The sequence below is a fragment of the Alligator sinensis genome, unplaced genomic scaffold, assembly GCF_000455745.1.
Source record: "Alligator sinensis unplaced genomic scaffold, ASM45574v1 scaffold289_1, whole genome shotgun sequence".
Taxonomy (NCBI): domain Eukaryota; kingdom Metazoa; phylum Chordata; order Crocodylia; family Alligatoridae; genus Alligator; species Alligator sinensis.
Genome location: NW_005841881.1, coordinates 3,136,707 through 3,142,877, shown reverse-complemented (window position 1 = coordinate 3,142,877; position 6,171 = coordinate 3,136,707). Strand labels below are relative to the sequence as shown.

General features: G+C 44.6%; 1 long non-coding RNA gene across 3 annotated transcripts in view; it reads left to right on the top strand.

Moving 5' to 3' along the window:
* The first annotated feature begins 6 nt into the window (after positions 1–6).
* The window catches only part of LOC102378757, a 20,487-nt gene continuing 14,322 nt past the window's right edge, over positions 7–6,171 (top strand). Inside the window, exons 1-7 of one of the 3 annotated variants that reach the window (XR_003092576.1) lie at positions 7–316; positions 414–495; positions 1,060–1,132; positions 2,225–2,259; positions 3,287–3,409; positions 3,962–4,194; positions 4,294–4,959. This is a non-coding gene — a long non-coding RNA (uncharacterized LOC102378757). Of the gene's footprint in view, positions 317–413; positions 496–1,059; positions 1,133–2,224; positions 2,260–3,237; positions 3,410–3,961; positions 4,195–4,293; positions 4,960–6,171 lie in introns of all 3 variants that reach the window. The other 2 variants (XR_003092577.1, XR_323109.3) reach the window with 2 other exon arrangements.

Sequence of the window (6,171 nt, the reverse complement as noted above, 5' to 3'; positions counted from 1 at the left end):
TCAGCCCGGGGGGAGCGGGCGGGGTCGCCCGCGAGGGCAAGGTCGAGGCCGCCCCCGCTCTGCCCTCCTCGGGCCACAGGTCTTGCTCCTCCTGCTCCCGACCCCCCCACCCAGCTCCTCTCCGGGGCACAGCGCACGAGAGCAGCCTCACAGGAAAGCGGGCCGGGCCGGGCCTGCAGGGCGGTGTGCCCTCGCGACTGAGGACCGGGTTTGAATACAAGGCTTCACAGGTGGAGCCACGGGGTCTACAAGAGACCAGCCGCCACCAGACGAGAGTCCCCACTTCTCGGCTGACATCCTTAGTCGCTCCTTTGGGGTAATTTAATTGGGATACTTAATTCTTAAGTATTTTATTTACCACTCCCACCCCCTCGACCTCCTCTGGGTTAAAACAGTGACATTGCTGTTTGCAGGAGTAGACCGAAGTGCGTTACGAGAAAGGGCTTCCGGCCCCACGTCCCGCAGTAGCTGCGGTTTGTGAAGTTCTTTACAAAGGTAAATGAGGAGCTGATATAGACTTGCTATTTGATATTTATACTCAGCATATTCCATGTAAGGCCTGGGAAAAGGCCATGCGCTAGAGTAGGCAAGGTTTTTTGGGTAGATGGGATATTTTTTATTAGACCAAGTAAATAGTTGAGGAAAAGTTCTTTGCAAGCTTTCAGGCACAAACACCCTTCATCAGTCATAGCGAGTCTCAACACAGCTGGAATCAACAACCATGCACTAGCCAGAATATGGGTTTATCCCAACTTGGAGCAGGAATACCCATTAAATACACAGTGATGTGGTATTAACATCCCCCATATTAGCTCCACTCTTTGTCAGGCTACAATAAGAAGCCTTGACAATGAAGGGAGGTGGCAGCCCTGAAACCAACAAGCATTTGCCATGTCCAAGGCTCTGAGCAGCCTTTTGATAGCCTTTCTTTTCCAGCCAGTTACCCAGGGTATAAACACTTCAGAGGTAACAGTGGGGCTGAAAGAAACTATGCACTTATCTGCATGTTGGTTTAGTATATACACTACTTTATTTAACCAATGTTTGTTTTAATGGAAGGTATACATAACAAACGGACTGGTGTTGTGTTATGCAGTTGTATGTTATGCAGATCATCGTGTATACATAACAGGTAAGTTTAAATACAAAGTAACATTGTACTAAAAGATTTCCACACACACACAAAGTTAGAGTACAATTCATCAAAATAGAGAGAGGTGTCAAATTGCCAAGAGCTTTTCCTAAAATTTAGCTTTGCTTGCTGCAAAAGACACCACCCCCCTCATTATTATGAATAAACTTTTATACTACAGTAAGGGTTATATGCCTCAAACAAAACTGGAGCCTGTTGTACTTGGGGGTGGATTAACTCTATATTGGCTCCTAAGCAAATAAACTCAAGGGCCCCTACTTTTTTCACTCAGTAATTATAACATGTAAAAGTAGTACAACTGGGTTCCTTCTTCACTTAGGACCCTAGGCATTTGCCTAGTTTGCCTATGCATTAATCTGGCCCTGGTTGTACAGTGCTGCACAAGTGCACAGAATTATAGCTCCTGCACCAAATGAGCTCACAGTTTCAGGAAGACACTTGTGCACTTTGTGGTTGTAAAATGAAAAACACAACTTAACTGCATGATCATTTTAAAAGTCCGGTTTGGCAACTTCAGCATTTCTGGCTTGTTCTGCCTTGCCTGCCTCTCTCTAACAGTTTGTAAAAGCTATTTGATGGCATCCTGTGTGTATACGGTTGGCAGGGCCTGCTTTGGGGACTCGTCAAATCTCACACACATGATGACAAAAATAAATCATGTTTGCTTAAAAAAATTGAAAAATGAGGCAGTTAGGTGTAATTACACATCTTTGTTGTATAAATATTTCCAAGCATTAGTTAAAGAATGTGATGTATCCATCAATTTGAAATTTCTACCATCAATATTTTGATGTTGCACTTATCATGAAAGTGTCTAAAGGCTATGAAAGATTTAGGATATTAATTGCATCCATCTCTAAGTATGAAGATTTTTTTTTTTTTTTTTTTTTTTTTACAGATCCTTTTTTATAGTATTCAGTTTGACAATTGCAACTACATTTTCATACCTTGTTTCTGCAAAATCTGTGCAGAGACCAGTAGTTATGCACAGTTTGTCATTTTGCATGTACAGTTATGTATTCACATGCAAAATTAAGGTGCAATCCTATAAAATACTCTGTTTTCTATAAGGTACTGAGTTATCCACTGATTTCACCTGGAGACAGGTATGTGTAATCTACTAGAGAATGTGTGTGTTATAGGCCTCCCTCTGTGATCCATTTACATAGGGTGGGTCATTTATAGTTCCCAGCCACAAATAATTAGTACTTAGTAGTCCGTGCGGAGCTGAGGTATACTGGCCAAGAGACCAGTTCTAAATTAATCAGGGTATTCATTTGGGATTTGAATTTATTTGATTCTCAGATGTTCAGAACCAGCTTTCTTGGAGCAAGGGGAATGTATAACCCTTCAGTGAATGTGCATTACAAGCCCTTCTCTATTCTTGGTCCACAAAGGATAGCAGTTGTTACAGAAGATGAGAACTTGGCTTTTAGTTTTGAAGGCTTTTAGTTTTCAATCTTGTACATTGTCTGAGAGGATGTTGTCACAGCTGCTTAGCATCTTGCATCATCAGAAAGCTCCTTTGCTTTATACTTGATATGCACAAATCACATTTTCAGTGTAAGCCTGCCCCTCTCTGGAGCTTAGGTACCCAAGTCAGGGCTGCAGACTGGGTCCTCTCCACTTGGGAACCAGAGCTTGGAGTCCTTTCCTAACAAGGGAACTTTACCAGGCTCACTATTTTTCTTTTAAAACATGGACAACTGGGGAGGGGGCATCATTCCCATCTTTTATGTAATAACCTAGTGGTTTGATCGCTCAGCTAGTATGTGGGAGACCTGAAACCAAGGCTCTTCTCACCTGAGGGGGTTCCAACCCACTCTCACCTGTTAGGAGAATGTTCTAATGACCAAGGAAAGAGCCCAGGTTGGGAGGGGACACTGCACCTCTCCTATTGCAGCTGTGCTACTCTGCAGAAAGGTATGGAAGCTTTATGGGGCCAGAAAGAGAGGGCATAAGAGGATGATGCTGTGGGCTGGTTGCTATAGCATTCACCTGGGAGTGGGAAGCCTGGAGTTCTCATTGTCCAAGGACTTTCTCCATTTTCTATTAAACAATCCTTGTATAAAATGCATGAACAGTCACCAAAGCAGAGACCAGCTCCCAGGACATCCCACTTCTTACCTCCAGTTTAGTCTGAGTCCACTTTCTTGAAGACGAGGCTAATTTAACTCTCTGCGGACTACATGTTAAGGCTCCAATTCAGCACGATATTTAAGCAGTTGCATAACTTTGGACGGCTCTCCTCTCCAGGTAAGCCCAAGATAAATATTGTGCAAAAGGAGTCTGCTTGTTTGGGGTGCTTAATTATCCTGTGTATGTGTGGGAGCAGTCTCTGCCCCAGTCCAGGTAGCCTGGGATGGAAAGCCAACATCCAATTTAAGATACATATATCGTTATACTATCCAGTCATAGCGTGCGTTGATCCATGAGCTGCATTTATATATATATATATATATATATATGCAGTGACCTTGATACATTATCCAGCTCTCTCGGGAAAAGTGCTGTGACCCAAAATATGGTGTAGGTATGGGTAGTGGTGCAGGTGTGACAGAATTCCTGAGTCTAGTTACCTCACACCCCATCCACTGAGAGTCTAGAAAGAAAAACTGATTCAGAACCTACATTTTAATCTAGCAACTTTCCCTGTTCATGGGTCCCAAAGGGATTTGTTGAAGGGCTGGTAAGATACCAGAAGTACAGTGAGTAGAAGGGTTGTCAAAACCTGTTTATGGATTCATCATGTTTTCTTCAGGCCTGTTCACTAGGATTCACTGACCAGTTTGTCTGTGCACTTTTCAGCCAAAGGCTAGTTTGCAAACATCTGTAAGGCACTGGCATTCCCTGGCAATGAGCAAAGAGACAGAGCAACTTTTTCTTTGACTATCTGCTACTGCTGGGGTGTAATTAATCACCTTAGCTACCCTGAGGTTTTGTGCATGGATGATGTAAACTTCTGGAGCAGAATCATGAACCACAACCAATAGGCATTTTTTGGTATCAAGCATCCAAATGAATTGCTGCACCTAGGCCAGGTATAATAAACAAGTCTTCAGCAAATAAACATGGCTAGTTCTCTGTTATCATCTGGAAACTAGCTTAATTGGGGTTTGTTTCTTTTACCATTATACCAGATCTCGTACTGAAAGTGAGAGACAACCAAGCAGGCAAGAAGAGCTTACTCAGACTTAGCATTACAACTATATTACACTGGGAGAAGGAAGACTGAGAAGCATTTTTACTCTTCTACTCTTTGACAAGTTCGATGAGAGTGGAAGGGTGTATACAAGGGGAAATCTGAATCGAACATTACCTGTAAGAAACACCTCACACTATTTGCATGGTGGAGAGGCAGAAAATGCCAGTCCAGCTGTGTAGGATGAGATCACCACACTGATCTCACTGTTTTGAATTCTCTCATTTTACTGACTCTGTTTTACACAATGTTTTCTCAAAGTAGGCCTAACATTATTGTAAAAAAAAAAGGAAGAGAATTTCATTCACCCCATCATAGATGAACTTTTTAATTATTCTTTTGAATTCACTACTAAACTGCTGTTTTGTGCCTACCACCCTTTCACAGCTGTGTTGAGAACTCCAGTTCAAAGTCAGACAGATTACAATCTGAGAATGAAATTCAGAATGAACTGAAACTCACTAAACTCAACTCGCAACACCCTGCTTGGCGGGGGGCAAAGCTAAGTGCCAAAAGCATCAAAAGTAAGGATAATTAAACAATGGAACAATTTACCCAGGCATATGGCAAATTCTCCATCACATGATCTCTCTAAAAGAAGATGGTAAGTCTTTCTAGGAGACAGACCGTTGCTCCATCAGAATGACTGGATGTAATTCTTTGGTCTATGTGAACTTACCCTCCTGCTAGCTGACACCAAGCCAGACATAGTGGGGCTCACAGAAATGTGGGACCCAACGCACGATTCGGCGGTGAATATCAAGGGCTATAGGCTGTACAGGAGGGATAGGACAGGGAGGAAAGGTGCCGGTATGGTGCTCTACATCAAGGAGGAATACACATCCTCATCAAGTAGCACAAGGTCAGAGGAGGGGCACACTGAAGTGCTCTGGGTTAGAATACAAGGAAGTCGAGGGGAAAGGGACATAACGGAGGGGGTCTACTACAGACCACCCAACCAAGGGGAAGAGCTAGACTGGGAATTCTTAAGTCAGCTTGTGGAGGTAGTTAGGTCAAAAGACGTCGTCATCATGGGTGACCTGAACTTTCCAGACATCTGCTGGGAAGAGCAGTCAGCCAGGTCTGACCGCTCACGTAGGTTCCTAGCTGAGATACAGGACCTCCATCTAACTCAGGAGGTGCACAGCCCCACCAGGGGAGACGCCTTGTTGGACCTGGTGCTGGCCACAGGCGACAACCTCGTGAGGGGGCTGCGGGTGCTCGACTACCTGGGCGACAGCGATCATTGTTTGCTGGAATTCACCATCCAGCGCAAAGTGGCAAAAGCCTGCAGCAAGGCAGCAGCCCTGGACTTCAGGAGGGCGGACTTCAACGAGGTAAGGAGAATAGTCAGGGAGGGTAGAGGAGGCACATGTCCAAGAAGAGTGGCCATTCCTTAAGGAGACGATCCTCCAAGCCCAAAGGGATGTAATCCCAACAAGGGTCAAAGGGGGCAAGAGGGCACAAAAGCCCCCATTGCTTACCAAAAGCATACGGGAATGTCTCCTAGCTAAAAGGGAGGCATACACCCAATGGAAGGGAGGGGCCATCATCAGGGAGGACTATACCTCAGTTGCTTGGGGCTGCAGGGGGCAGTCAGGAAGGCCAAGGCGGAGATGGAACTGGGACTAGCTACCCGGATCAAGGATAACAAGTCCTTTTTTAAATACAAAGGGGGCAAAAAGAAGGTACCAGGTAACGTGGGGCCTCTGCAAGACATGCTAGGAAATCTAGTAGTCACACCAGACGACAAAGCTAACCTATTTAACGATTTCTTTGCCTCCATTTTCCTGAGCAGGGACCCGATCAGCCCGTT